The sequence below is a fragment of the Odocoileus virginianus genome, chromosome 22 (genome assembly GCF_023699985.2).
Source record: "Odocoileus virginianus isolate 20LAN1187 ecotype Illinois chromosome 22, Ovbor_1.2, whole genome shotgun sequence".
Lineage (NCBI taxonomy): Eukaryota > Metazoa > Chordata > Mammalia > Artiodactyla > Cervidae > Odocoileus > Odocoileus virginianus.
The window spans coordinates 33,381,417-33,397,771 of NC_069695.1; the positions used below are offsets into that span (position 1 = coordinate 33,381,417).

General features: G+C 36.8%; 1 protein-coding gene across 4 annotated transcripts in view; it reads right to left on the reverse strand.

Moving 5' to 3' along the window:
* CCDC178 (coiled-coil domain containing 178) overlaps nucleotides 1–16,355 on the reverse strand; it is a 395,761-nt gene that overhangs the window by 3,713 nt on the left and 375,693 nt on the right. The gene's annotated exons all lie outside the window — the stretch shown is intronic.

Below are 16,355 nucleotides of genomic sequence, written 5' to 3' on the forward strand. Positions count from 1 at the left end.
AAAATATATATAAGACTGGAAAGAAAAAAGTCTAAGTCATCCCATGTAAACATTGATAAGAAAAAGTGAAATCAGAATCATTTTCCTTTCTAAAACTTTTGGATCTGCTTTATGTAGGAAATGGTTTTCTGGAGTATTTTTCTTAAACAACTTTATATATTTAAACTTTGACCATGCCCTGCAGCATGTGGGATCTTAGTTACCCAACCAGATATCAAACTCATACCCCCTGCCCTTGAAGGGCAGAGTCTTAACCACTAGACCATCATGGAAATACCTTTTGGAGTATTCCTAGTAAGATACTTGGGTGCTATGGGTAGAAGCAGAAGGAGGTGAAGCTTCTCAAGTGGTAGATACTCAAGAACATGGGTGTGAGGGGCAGGGAATGACATTTGAAAGGACAGAGAGGCACATACTTTGCAGACCAAATAGAACTTCTGCAGTTTAATGATTTTTTTTTTTCTCCCTTGAAAGACGCTTACAAATTTGCTTTAGACCTCACAGTCCCAAGGGCAAGACAGAACTTAACTCTGCAGGTCTGTAATGTGACATGCAATTAATGCTCTATGAGCCGTTTGCCAGAAAAGAGTTCAATGGTCATCAGTTAAAACACTGAGATGATAATTTCAATTACTCGCTAATTTCTAGTTTTGAGAATATATGTTAGTTTTTAAGTATGATTACATTCCTTTCTGAAGCCTCAAAGGGGCTGACAGTGAAAATCTTTGTCACTCAACTATTCAATGGGATCATTCTGTTATAGGAAAACAATAAAAGTAAGGAACAGTTGAACAGAAAAATATGATTTTTCAGGAATGTCTTTTGGCTAGAGGAGCCCAATTTTTAGAAGGAATGCACTGGCAAATTAGTGAATAACTGCCCTAATCTTTATTAGAGACTTTATTACATTTCATCAAGAAGGAATCACTGATGTTATCTTTTAACTGAAGCAATCAAATTAAAAAAAGAGATCCTTTCAAAGAAACCCAACACAAATAACTCTAAAAGGCATGCTCCCAATCCTAGAGGATTTGGATGGGCAGGGAGGGAAGTTCATGAAGCAGGGGATATATGTATACATAGAGCTGATTCACTTTGTTGTATAGCACAAACTAACACAATATTGTAAAGCACTTACACTCCAATTTAAAAAAAATAAAAGGTTTGCTACTTCAGCTGTTTAATCCTTTAGATCAGAGTGGGGCCAGCCTGCTTGAATAGCAGCTGGGTAGCCTGGACAGATGTCTCCAGAGGTTTGAAAAGTTAGGTCACACTATAAAACTTAACCCCAAATTTGGCACATTCTAAAGCATTTGAGGAAGTAGAAATATGAAAGTCAAGTCATACTATGTCCACTTTGCTTCTTAACTCTCTGTGTTTTGCTTTGGCGTGATCACATCAATGAATGAATGTGTCTTGGAAAAAAGACAAACTGCCTGAAGGTTAACGTCTTAAAGATTAACCTCTTAAACCTTCTTAAAGGTTAACAATTAACCTCTCTCCAAGAAACTACTACAGTGACCTGATATAGTTAAGTCCTTAACAAATGCTTGTTGGGGTTGATAAGAATTAATCCACTCAAAACAGGAAGATTTCTGTTCCAATTACCATCCCATCCAGTTGACCATGTGTGTGGTTCCTCAGTCATGTCCGACTCTTTGCGGCCCCGTGGACCCGTAGCCCGCTAGGCTCTTCTGTCCATGGGATTTTCCAGGCAAGAATACTGGAGTATTTTCTCTTGCAGGGGATCTTCACCACCCAGGGATCAGAACCCATGTCTTCTATGTCTCCATGCATTGGTGGGTGGATTCTTTACCATTATGCCACCTGAGAAGCCCCCAGTTGACTGCACAAACAGAAAATGGGGACTCTGCAGGGATGGGTTCAGTAGGTCTGCAGATCTTTTCTCCTAACTTAGTAAATGGTTTGAGCCTCATGATTGTTTGGAAAGTTTTTTGCCCTGGAGTTTCCCAGGAGTGAAGGTGTTAGGTTTATCTGTGAAAAGACATAGAGCAGAGTGATCCACCAGGTTTTCTTCTCCCACACTGACTTCTTTTGGAATACTACCACACCTAGCCTGGACTTCACTTCAGAGGCAGCGAAAGATAAGATGGAGACACAGAGCTCGACAAACATACCACTTCCAGATCAATCTTCACAGCTCTCTAAGTGAGGTGCAATCACTGTAAATCTTTTTTGCAGTTGATTTATATTGTAATTAAGGCAGAGAAGAAGCACACACAAGGCCAAAAGTGGAAAAGTAGCGCCCATTTTTCATGGAAAGTTTTTTCCCCCATAACTCAGAGCACAAGAGAGTATTAGGGGAAAAAAGAAAATCACAAGGAACTAGTCATGCTCACTAACAAGATATGGGAGAATGCTAAGTCATCTGTGTTTTGGGTTTAAATGTATATATTTCAGGTGATTAAAAAAGCACCTGGTGAATTATCTTGCAGCTTATAAAAGCAATATTTCAGCTTCGCTGTTTTTTATTCTTTTTTTTAATCAAATTATCTCCTAAAGCATTTTGACTGAAGTTTATTAAGGCAATGCAGCTATTAGTGCTTTGCAGTGCACTGTTGCAAAGTTAAGTAAGAGACATGACTTTTCCTATGCATACTGATCATACCTTCTGAAGGTCTAAAAGAACTAAAGATTGCATAGCTGAGTGGTTTTGAAGAAAGAAAATTGTTACTTTGCCTTTTTTTAAAAAAGCAATGTTATTAGATTTTTGGCGGGGGAGCATTCATAGGAAACATTATATTGCTAGATTTTAACTAGTATTTCGGATATTATTAGATTTCCAAAAAAGTAAGTTAGAAATTGAGAGACCAAAGCAGCTGCAGGTCTTTGTGTTGGCATGGAGGAAATTGGGAGAATTAGGAACCTTCGTTGGGAAACCAGACTGCCTCTCAGAAAATGTGGTGTGATTTGTTTATATTAACCAGAAAAATAATCATATCTTTGACAGCATGAGGGCTTCCCTGGTGGCTCAGATGGTAAAGTGTCTGCCTGCAATGTGTGGGAGACCTGGGTTTGATCTCTGGGTTGGGAAGATCCCCTGGAGAAGGAAATGGCAACCCTCTCCAGTACTCTTGCCTGGAGAATCCCATGGATGGAGGAGCCTGGTGGGCTGCAGTCCATGGGGTCGCGAAGAGTAGCACACAACTGAGCGACTTCACTTTTGACAGCACAGCAAAGGATGAGGAGAAAGCGATGCTTTAATTTTGCATTTAACTTATTAACAGTTTAAAAAGAGGACTATTAGTCCTAAACCAACATATTGGAAGGGAGGAAAGCTTCAGTTCAGTTCAGTTCAGTCGCTCGGTCGTGTCCGACTCTTTGCAACCCCATGAACCACAGCACGCCAGGCCTCCTTGTCCATCACCAATTCTCGGAGTCCACCCAAACCCATGTCCATTGAGTCGGTGATGCGATCCAACCATCTCATCCTCTATTGTCCCCTTCTCCTCCTGCCCTCAATCTTTCCCAGCATCAGGGTCTTTTCAAATGAGTCAGCTCTTCACATCAGGTGGCCAAAGTATTGGAGTTTCAGCTTTAGCATCAGTCCTTCCAATGAACACTCAGGACTGATCTCCTTTAGGATGGACTGGTTGGATCTCCTTGCAGTCCAAGGGACTCTCAAGAGTCTTCTCCAACACCACAGTTCAAAAGCATCAATTCTTCAGTGCTCAGCTTTCTTTATAGTCCAACTCTCACATCTATACATGACTCCTGGAAAAACCGTAGCCTTGACTAGACGAACCTTTGTTGACAAAGTAATGTCTCTGCTTTTTAATATGCTGTCTAGGTTGGTCATAGCTTTTCTTCCAAGGAGTAAGCATCTTTTAATTTCATGGCTGCAGTCAACATCTGTAGTGATTTTGGAGCCCCCAGAAATAAAGTCCGTCACTGTTTCCACTGTTTCCTCATCTATTTGCCATGAAGTGATGGGGCTGGATGCCATGATCTTAGTTTTCTGAATGTTGAGCTTTAAGCCAACTTTTTCACTCTCTTCTTTCACTTTTATCAAGAGGCTCTTTAGTTCTTCTTAGCTTTCTGCCTTAAGGATGGTGTCATCTGCATATCTCAGGTTATCGATACTTCTCCCAGCAATCTTGATTCCAGCTTGTGCTTCATCCAGCCCAGCATTTCTCATGATGTACTCTGCATATAAGTTAAATAAACAGGGTGACAATATACAGCCCTGATGCACTCCTTTTCCTGTTTGGAACCAGTCTGTTGTTTCATGTCCAATTCTAACTGTTGCTTCCTGACTTGCATACAGATTTCTCAAGAGGCAGGTCAGGCGGTCTGGTAGTCCCATCTCTTTCAGAATTTTCCACAGTTTGTTGTAATCCACAGTCAAAGACTTTGGCATAGTCAGTAAAGCAGAAATAGATGTTTTTCTGGAACTCTTTTTTTGCTTTTTCGATGATCCAGTGAATGTTGGCAATTTGATTTCTGGTTCCTCTGCCTTTTCTAAAACCAGCTTGAACATCTGGAAGTCTATCCAGTTAGGATAAAAATTCATGTAAAGCCCCCACAGAAAGAATGATTAAGCTTTTTGATCTTGCTAAATTCATGAAAAAACAAAAATCTGTGGGTAAACATGGACTCTAAAGCTTTTTTAAACTACAATTACCCATGATAATTAAACTTTCCTCAAATTATTCCTGTAAATAAAATTGAATACTACTTCAATTTTGTCTATTCCCATATGTATTGGTAATTTAATTAGCATTAATTTAATCCTACGTGTGCTCTTCTAAGAGTACAATGCTTTTACATGGAGAAAAAACAAAATGTCTTGTGGTCCAAAATTTGGTAAACATTGAATATCCTATCGCACTTTTTTAAGAGTTATAAAGCACAATAGCATATTTAATGATCTCAGATATACTACAATTAAAAATAAGAAACGTTTAACATTTTAACATTCAGCATTTCAGAAATTTATTGTCCACTTGATCTTTTATCTGGTGTGGAAGTGTTAGTCACTCAGTCCTGTCCAACTCTTTGTGACCCCTTGAACTGTAGCCCCCCAGGTGCCTCCGTCCATGGAATTCTCCAGGCAAGAATACTGGAGTGGGTTGCCATTCCCTTCTCCCGGGCATCTTCCTGACCCAGGGATTGAACCCGGTCTCCCTCATTGCAAGCAGATTCTTTACCATCTGAACCACCATGGAAGCCCAGGTCACCAAGGATATATTATGGAAAAACTCTGGTAATGAGAAAATAATTAAGTTAAAAAAATGAGACCTTGTGCTTATATTTGAACCCCCTTGTAAGTACAGTGTACATTGCCTTTCCCTTTCTTTCTTCACTCAACAAACACTTACTTGCACTTGTTATGTCTAAGGCACTCCCCTCTGGTACAAAGGCAGATATTGTGGTCAGAAGTAAAAAAAGTAGCAAATGTTTTTCAGGAAAAGTTCTTGTCACTACCACCCTCCCCTCCAGCTCTTAAGTCAAAGTATAAAAAACAGTTGGGGTTCAAGGAATATGGAAATAACAGTTTATTGCAGTACAGAATGAGATATGACCACAAGTAAGTGGTCATTTTTAGGTGGGAAATAATACACTTCTAGCTATGAAATCTCTTGAAAAAGATGCCCTGTAACCTGGACCTTGAAAGATGAGGCAGGAGATAGAAACACATGGAATCTTCTTAAGGATCATTGAATAACTGCTCCTGGGAGTTCTAGATGATAAAACGGAGGGGAGTTCAGTTTGGAGCTATATTATTGAGGGTCTTGAATGGTACACTGAAGGTTTAGGTTTGTTCAAGGGCAAATGTGGGAACTCTTGAAATTTACCAACAAGGAAATGGCAACATCAAGGCTACATTAGTGAAAGGGTGTTAAATTCTGCTGAAGAAGGAAGGGCATGGCAACCCACTCCAGTATTCTTACCTGGAGAATTCCACTGTCAGAGGAGCCTGGTGGGTTACAGTCCATGGGGTCACAAAGAGTTGGACCCAACTGATGCAACTTCATATGCATACATGTTAAGTTTCATATGGGCCGGCCATGTGCTTTATCTTGTGTATTACATGACCTGATATCCATTCATCCATCAATGGGCACTTAGGTTGCTTCCATTCCTTGGCTGTTGTAAAGAATACTACAATGAACAGGAGAGGACAGATATCTCTTGGTGAAAACAGCTTCACTTCCTCTGGATATGTACCCAGAAATGGGAGTGTTAGATCACATGGTAGTTCTGTTTTTAATTTCTTAGGAATCTCCATATTGTTTCCATGGTGGCTGTACTATTTTACATTTCCACCAACAGTGCACAAGGATTTCTTTTTCTCCAAATTCTCTCCAGCATTTCTTTTTTTAAAATGTATTATTATTTTACTTTGGCATATGGGATCTTAGTTCCCCAATCAGAGATTGAACTCTGCAGTGGAAGTTCAGAGTTTTAACCACTGGTCTGCCAGGGAAATCTCATCTCCAGCGTTTTTTCCCTATCTTTTTGGTAATGGTTTGCTAATATTTTGTTGAGAATTTTTGCATCTGTGTAATCAAGAATATTGTACTGTAGTCTTCTTTCATAATAGTATACTTACCTGGTTTCAGTATTAGAATAATGTTGGTCTCATAAAATGAATTTGAAAGTATTCCCTCCTTTTTCTTTTTTGGAAGAGTTTGAGAGTTTGAGAAGGACTGGTACTAATTCTTCTTTAAAAGTTTGGTAGAATTCACCAGTGAAGCCATATGGTCTTGGACTTTCCATTGTTGAGGGGTTTTACGTACAGATTCACTCTCTTTACTAGTAATGAATCTATTCAGATTTTATATTTCTTCATGGTTTGGTTTCGGTAGATTGTATATTTCTAGGCTTCCCAGGTGGCACAGTGGTAAAGAATCCTCTTGCCAGTGCAGGAGACGTGGGAGATGCAGATTTGATCCCTGGGCTGGGAAGATCTCCTGTAGTAAGAAATGGCAACTCACTCCAGTGTACTTGCCTGGGAAATTCCATGGGTAGAGGAACCTGGCGGGTTACAGTCCATGGGGTTGCAAAGAGTCAGGCATGACTGAGCGCGCGAGCGCACACACACACAGACACACACACACATACACATATTTCCAGGAATTTACCCATTTCTTCTAGGTTGGCCAATATATTAGCATGTAATTTTTCATATAATCTCTTATGATCTTATGTATTTCTGTGGTATCAGTTGTAATATGTTCTCTTTCATTTCTTTATTCGAGTTGTCTTTTATTTGTGTGTGTGTGAGTCTAGCTAAGGGTTGTTCGATTTTGTATATCTTTTACAAAATAACAGCTCTTAGTTTCATTGATCTTTCCTACTGTCTTTTTAGTCTCTATTTCATTTATTTCTTCTTTGATTTTGTCATTTCTTTCCTTTTACTAAATTTAGACTTACTTTATTCTTTTTCTAGCTCCTAGAAGTGTAAAGATAGATTGTTTGTGACTATTTTTCATAAAGTAGGCATTTATTGATATAAATTTCTTTCTTTGTACTGCTTTTATTGCATCCCATAAATTTTGTTATATGTGTTTCCATTTTCATTTGTCTTAAGATTTTTTTTAATTTACTTTTTGATTTATTCTTTGATCCACTGTTTTTTCAGGAATATATTGTTTAATGTGCACATATTCATGTACTTTCTAGTTTTTTTTAATTCTAGTTTAATGCCATTGTGGTAGGGAAAATGCTTGATATGATTTAAATCTTCTTAAATTTGTTAAGACTAATTTTGGGACCCAAATTATGTTCTGTCCTGGAGAATGTTCCTCGTTTGCCTGAGAAGAATGTGTATTTTGCTGCTGTTGAATAGAATGTATATATCCATCAGATCCATCTGCTATAACATGGATTTAAGTCCAGTATTCCCTTTCTGATTTTCTCTGGTTAATCTACCAATTTGCTTTGTCTTCCAGCAAAGTTTCTGTGTACTGATCTTCAAAGCAGTCACAGATGACATGTTCCTTGAGGGCAGAAATTACATTTGTTCAACTTAACATAGTAGAACCTAGTCCACTGGTTTGCAGGCACTCAATACAGATTTTCTGAATTAAGTTATCATTATTATTACTGAATAAGTGGGGTAGTATTTTTGTATTTTGGTATTTTGATTTCTAGTATTTCTTTTATCTGTCTATTGTAATGTCTATAGGGAAGAAGACAGGACCAATGGTACCTGGAGAAGGAGGAGTAGATTGTTCAGAGGAAATCCTTAGGGATGAATTCTGGACCATGGCAGAAAGAGATACGGTGAGAAATCTGATACTTTTTAGGTTTCAACCATTTACTCTCTAAAGGGTTGAAACATCCAGTTAACATAATAAGAAAACATCCATTAAGTTAACATAATAAGAAAAGTGTTATTCTTCCTTGGGTGTAGCCTAGGGGAGCGTCCTTATAGAGTTTATTTGTATACATACATACTTTTTTTTAATGTGTATTTGCTCATTCAAATATTTTGTTCTTTTTTTTTTTTTGAGGTCTTTATTTATCTAATGCTGAGTTTGGAGAGCTTATTTTTAATGTATAGTCTGGATACAAGTCCTTATTCAAACATAGCCCTTACAAATATATTCTCTTGCCTTTTGATTTTAATAGTGTTGTTAGAAGAGCCTAAGTTTTGCATTTTAATGAAATTCAATTTATTACTATTTCTTGCTATTTTAGTGTTGTGCCTAAGAAATATTTGCCTATTCCAAGTTCACAGTTTTTTCCTATGCTTTCTTCTAGAATATTTGCAATTTTAGGTTCTATACTTATGATTTATGTTGCTAATTTTTACATATTGTCCATAGCATCAAATTTAATTTATTTGCATATAAATATGCAATTTTAACAGGCACTTTCCAGGTGGCACAGTGGTAAAGAGTTTGCCTGCCAAAGCAGCAGACACAAGAGATGCTGGTTCAATCCCTGGATTAAGAAGAGCCCCTGGAGGAGGAAATGGCAATCAACTCCAGTATTCTTGCCTGGGAAATCCTATGGACAGAGGGGCCTGGCAGGCTACAGTCCTTGAGGTTGCAAAGAGTCAGACCCGAGTGAGCAACCGAGCACACACACACATGCAATTTTAACAGCACCGTTTTTTGAAAAGACTATTCTTTATTCACTGAAGTGTTTTTGTAGCTTTGCAAAAGATCAGTTGTCAATAAATGTGGGTATATTTCTGTACTTTCTATTTGATTCCATTGATTTATTAGTACATCTTGATCCAATGTCATGTTGGTTTTGGTCACTGTGGCTTTATAAAATATCTTGAAGTTAGGTACTAAGTCCTTCAATTGTATTCTTCTTTTACTAAGTTCTAGGTTCTATGTATAATTTGGATTTAGTGATATTTACATGGGCTTCCCTGGTGGCTCGGTGGCAAAGAATCTCTCTGCCAATGCAGCAGACGCAGGTTCGATCTCTGGGCTAGGAAGATCCCTTGGAGAAGGAAATGGCAACCCACTCCAATATTCTTGCCTGAGAAATCTCATAGACAGAGGAGCCTCGTGGGCTACAGTCCATGGGGTCACAAGAGAGCTGGATACGACTTAGCAACTAAACAACGACAATGATAACAATATTTTGTACATGTAAAACACATGCAAAAACATTTGAAAAAAACACTCAATACTACCCAAACTTTGAATTACAATTTCAAAATTACATGATGAGTATCTGGCAAACTGAAAACAGACATGAGCTTCCATGGTTAGAGGTTAAAGGAATTGAATTTTATAGATTACAACAATGAATAACTCTATATTTCTTGGCTTAAACTTACTTCCTCAGAAATTATTTACAAATATAATAAAGCTCATTTTTGAAAATATTATTTAAAAAAATTTAAATTTTAAAGGAAGCTTGCATATTGTCACTAATAAACAAATTTTAACTAAAAGATATTAGAATTCTCTATTATGGGAATAAAAATGCTTTGCTGTATTGTAAAGGGTCTGAAAGTATCATTTTAAGAATTGTCTCCAGAATATAACGGTTCCTCAGTTCTGAAAGATGTCCATCTAATGTACTCTTAATAAAATGATTTACTATACTTTGCTGTTTTTAGTGCATGGCTTTGCTTTAGCACCACTGTAAAACAAGGTCATTTTTTCTTCTTATAGATTTTTTTGTTGTTTCTACTGTAGGACAGTTGGGTGTTTAAGTACTACAGCTTTATTTGTTTTATCAAAAGAAAAAATAGTCTGTGAAACTAGGTTTATTAATATCACCAATACCAACTGTTCTACAATTCAGTCATAGATTTATTCTCTTTTATTTGGTTAATACCTATGTCAACCTATTCCTGACAGATGCTTGAAGGTTCTTTTCTGGTATATAATCTAATTGAAATTATTCTGCCTTATAGGATAATCTAGGGGTATCATGAGATAATATCCTAACAGTTTAACTGATCGCATTCAACATTTTCTGTATCTACCAATTGGCTTAGCTTGGAAACACATAGATGTAATGGTCTTTAGCCCAAAAGTACAGGCTTGATCTTTTTAGGCAGGAAGTCATATTTCTAATAGAAGAAATACCATTTCATGTCAACAAACTTCATCAATACCTTGGGCCATTTGTCTTGCAAACACAAGTCTCTAAGAACCTTGCCACTGGGAAAATTGTAGCTTATTTTATTTAATAATAATATAGGACAGATATTTATCCCTTTCCTAAGCTCATCTCTGCTATCTGGAAAGATAATCAGTCACCTGGCTTGACTTAAAAATAATAAAGAGAATGCCCTTTTAGAAATACATTAAATAACAAAAGAATAGAATTCCTTTATTGCTAGTACACATTGAGATACTTTATTTTCACTTGTCTTGCAAAAGATTGCAGTCACATAATGCTTCACTTAATTTTTGCAACCTTAAAACTCTTATTTCACTGGGCTTTCTATTTTCACCCTCTGAAGTTTTGCCATTGTATATTTACTGTAAATAATGAGCTCATGAATAAATGTGAAGTGGTACATTTTCTTTACACTTAAATTTCTAAAAAATGTTAATTTATAAACTTCCTTTTACATATATCTCATGACCTTTTGATTTTACAGAATTTCTTGATTCTTTTTCTAGCCTTAAGGGCAGACTTGAACCAGGAAAATTAATACACAAGAGACCTCCCAAATATTATTTTAAAAAACAAATTGTCCTCTACCTGCCTTAAAAAATCTATTGCCTCCAGGGCATATCTTATAAAAAAATAAAAAGATTTCTTCAAGTAGGGAAAAACTGAATCTGATATTTTTCTTAACACTGTCCTATTTAATCTATTAATTAGTTCCGTATAAGATTATTTCCTGGATACTAGTTCAGATAATCCTTTGATAAAGCTGCCCCTTTTATTCATCAAATATTTATAGAGAATCTATTAAAATGATGCCCTCCAAGCATTCTACAAGGTATAATTCTGAATAAATCATGAACACACACAAAAATTTATGGAGAAAATGTGTATATCACATAGACATGTTACAGGCATACATCACATAAATGCTGTAGGTACATATCTGACTTGTATGTCAAGCAACATGCACTTCACATTGTGTTTGGTACTGTGGGAATATAAAGCTGAATATGGAATTATTTTCAAGAGTCTGGATCTATTTGGTGAAAGAAATTCAAGCTGTTAAGCTTGAGTAAAAACAATGACTATGATAGAGGTATGAAAAAACTATTTCTAGACAGAGACAGGGAAGTTATTCAGGCTTCCCATGTGGCATTAGTGGTAAAGAACCTGCCTGCCGATGCAGGAGACTGGGTCGGGAAGATCCCCAGAGCATGGCAACCCACTTCAGTGTTCTTGCCTGGTGAATCCCATGGGCAGAGGAGCCTGGCAGGCTACAGTCTATAGAGTTGCAAAGAATTGGACACGATTGAAGCAAACTCAGCATGTATGCATGCAGAGAGGATATTCACACTCTATGAAATAAGACAGTTGAGGGAACTGAAGAAAACTGGGAGCCAAAAGACTTCAGAATAGGAAACAGTATTAGACAACAGTATTAGGAGGGAAAGAGACATATCTGTCTTGCTTCTCACTATACCCCTTCCAAACAGCTCTGCAGCTGTTCAAAGAATATTTGTTCAGGATAGAAGAAAATAAGGAATGATGGAGCATGAAGAAAGCAGAACTCATGGAGAGGTAAGATAGACATGTTGCAAACCAAGTATACATCCAGTTAAAGAAAAGTCTTCTTCTTTGCACTCCTTTCTTATCTCTCAAATACTTTCTATCTCCAATGGCATCATATTACTTAGGTCACTAGATGTCCAAATAGAACCATTGCAAGATCTTTTCAGTCAGTTTCCTTATCTCTAATCAGCAAACTTCTATTCTACCGCCTACCCACCTACCTTCTACTTTCCACATATCAACCTAGAAAATCTTCCTAAAACTCAAATGCTTTACATCTCCCTCTCTTCTGTATGCATTAATCACTCCCCCTCCTTCCACCCAATATCTTCAGGATAAAGTCCAAGCTTCTTTTCACGGCATACAACTGCCTGCAAGATTTGACCTCTGTCTCCCTCTCTATACCCCTCTGTAGCTATAGTCCAACTGTATTCTATGCAAATCATCCCAGAATACTATAATTTCAGTAATGTGAAAGGTTCTTTCATATCTAGTTGTAGTAATTTCTATGTCTTTCGTCTGAAAAGCCTTTCCACCTCTGTTTTTCACCTTGCCATTGCATTTATCACATTATAGTGACATTGCTTCTAAAGGTAGTTTTTCTATTATACATTGGACTTTTCCTAAGAGCTCAAACTGAATCTGGCTCACTGTTTTTTTAATCTATGAAGGCTACATAGATATTTGATAAATACTTATTGAATTAATAAAAAGCTGCTGTTTTTCATAGACACAGATGAAAAATCTTTGCCCAGATTTTGCCATGTCTCATCATTTTCAGGGTCTTTAGAAACAGCTTGTCTTTCTGTAACTAGGTAAATTCATTATCTAATTTCACTTAGCCCTTACAATTTGTGTCATTTGAATTTGCTGATTGCTTTTTGTTCATTTTCTTAGCATTCCATGATGTCTTTTGGTCAACAAGAATTTGTGTAAGTTTTCATTATTTCAATGTACTCAGTAATAGGTGTTACTTAGCTACAAATGTAGTCTGTATTCTCTTTTCTAATCAAAGGCTTATATTACCATTTTTCCTATTTTTATTTGGTCTATTTGCTAGCTATCAGAGTCCATTCTTTCTTAATTTATTAGACAGTCTAATTTCTCTCCTGATATATGTTTAAAAGGTCTTTTATTTATTTGACTATATAGCTAGCAGTAATTTACACATATTTCCCTTTTGTGTTGACTGAAAACTGGCTTAGGTTTATCCTTGCGCTTTTCTGTTTTTTAATTTCCACAAACTTTTTTTAAATAAAAAAGATCAAGGAACAATCATAAATACTTCTATTTAATACCAAATTTGAGGGAGAGGATTTTAAAGGCTCAGATGTTGGCCATCCATATATTCCTTTACATGAAAAATATTTATACATATGAATGGTAAGTTTAAATGCTTTTGGTGGAATTTTTTGGTAAATTTTAAACTAACTATACAAATTTTATTCAAAACTCAGAATACAGTTTGAAACATTTTATGTAATAATGGTTTAAGTCTGGATAATATGTCATATTGTATAATACAGTTGAACAAACACTTAGCTTAACAGATGCCATGATTCTGGCATGTTTTCCAAATTAAGTCAATAAGATACAAGATCAAATGCACAAACTTCGGGTTTATCACAGAAAAACCATTTGCCTCTTCTTCTCTCTAATAATAAAATAACTAAAATTACAGCTCTAAATTAATAGCCTTGGGAAGTCTTAAAGAAAAATAATCACACATTGTATAGCAATATGCCAACATTCTAAGTTAAATTTGCATATTAAAATTTCAGGTTAAATTTTCAAATACATAATCTCAGGGTTTTTGTTAATTGGTTAATTCCTTATTTTTCCTCCTAACTCTTGTTCTCTTCCTCCTTCTCCTTGGATGGATGGCATGCTTCTTTCTAGGCAAACCCAGGCATTTGGTAAGGTACTGAGTTGGCTAAGAAGTTCATTCAGATTTTTCCACTTGCCTTTGTTCCTCTGATTTTCTCTTCATTAACTTCCTCAAAGTTTATTCTCTTTTATGGCTTCACAATCTGTGTACAAAACTTGTTATTATAGCCCTTCTTGAGCACCTATCACCCAATCAAGATTTCAGATGCTCAGAGGATATCTCCATATGACCCCCTCTCTCTTATTAAGCTATGTGCAGCCTAAATGGGGCTCTTCATTTCCCTTGAAGTAAGAGCCCCACAGTCTCCTTTCTTGTTGTTCTGGTTATTGTCAGCTCCGGGGCTTAGACTCATTTTGTCGTGGTCCTCTTCTATTTTCACCCGAGTCTACTGTTTTAGTAGGTCATACCATCATGCCTCTGAACAATGTCCACCATTTCCCTCCTTCTTCTATTTCCTTGGCTGCTTCTGTAGCACAATAGGAAGGAGGTCTCACAGTAGGAAACCCCCATATTTTACAGTAGGTTTCTGGCTCCATTTCCCAAATATCTCCACTGACCAGTCTAGATGACTTAGCTTTCTAAGATGCCACTTGTGTATTGTCTCTTAAAATGACTCTTCACAGGACTTCCTTGGTGGTCCAGTGGCTGCGATTCCGTGTTCCCAATGTAGGGGGACTGGGTTCGATCCCTGGTCAGAGAACTAGATTCCACATGCTGCAACTAAGATCCAGCAAAACCAAAATTGAATATTTTTAAAAGATATTCTTCACTATTAGCTGCATCCAGTTTGCTCCTTTGCCTTTCACTGTCTTCCACAACAGATCCACAATATGCATGCACCCCTCACCTTCTCTGTCTCTACAGAATGTTTCCCTTACCGCAGTATGGACTGGGAATCAGAAAACATGGGATCTAAACTCGGCTCTGCCACATACACGCTGAGTCAAAGGGATGGTTCTTTTAAGTTTTCTGAGCTAATATATCTGTAAAATGGACATAGTAAAATCCAGGGTTATTTGTGATATTCAAATGAAAATTAGCACAAATTTGAAACCTAAAGTGCAACAGAAAAATGAGCTAATGCAACAATGTCAAACTCACTCTATCCCCAATGCTATCTGCATTGATGCAGTGCAGCTTTCTTTGCTTCTTCACAAAAAGACTGTAGAATGCTAACTACTAACCCAGTGTTATAAGACAAATAACTCCGTATTCAGAATGTCTGAGCGAGTTTTTTTCCTCTGTTAAATTTGTAAAATAAAGAGAAGTTTAAAAAGGACATGAGAAAGATTTTCTGTAGGATCACTGTTATTCAGAATCTGGCAGGATTTATCCTTCTAAAGAAGAAAGGGAAGCTAAGAGGGAAAGAAGAGATGAGATAAGAAAAAGAAGCAGTTTGATACAGTAAAGATAACATTTTATAATCCAACACCAGCCCTGGTTTTGACTTTTGAATGAATCAGCTGGCTGAGAACTTTCTGATCCAAAACAAGGCAAGATGCCAGCTGGCAAGTCTAGAGACTGAATGCAAAGATCCTCCTAGTTCTATAAAAAGGTTTTAATAAGAAACATGCATTTAATTTATTACAGAATAAGCAAGGAAAGATCTGATCATGCAGTCCTACAGTATTTGCTAGAAATTATATGTTTAAAGGCCTACAAGATGAAAATTTTGACATATATAAGGAATTTTGACTTCATGCCTTGCTCACTGCACTGCAGATGTTTTTTATTTGTTTCTCAGTTTGCTTGCTTTTTTGCATCCAAAATGGTGTGATGCTAACCCAGCAGCAGGATGTGGGATTAACTCTGGAAAATGAAACTCTCTTGTTGAAAACAATGTCGGTAACATCTCTAGGCATTCGTATCCAGGGAGGGGTAGGCCAGGGGTAAGCAATGAAGAACTTAAATATACTTAAGCATAATTTGTGGATACTGGGGAGCCTTACACTCATCATTGACTAATTTTAGCCTATTTACTTAATCCTCAAATCAATTTTAACAACATTAAGATATTAGAATATTAGATGCCACATTACAGGTTCTATAAGAAATATGCCCAATGGAGTAAATCGAGGAGAATGCCGCACATTTCATAATTTTATACTAAGCAGTCAAGTTTTCATTCTGGTAGGTCATTTGATTCTCTGCAGGTGGCCACGCCTGCCTCTAAAGAGAGAGCCCAGAGTCACATGCTACACAAATGAAATGCGATTATCTTTGTGGGTAGCATCATATGATTTGGAACAAGTCTTTAGGTCTACTATAAAGATCCTTCAAATAAATCATCCAGCTAAGCTTCTGTGGACCCCAAACTCCTAATTTAAAAATG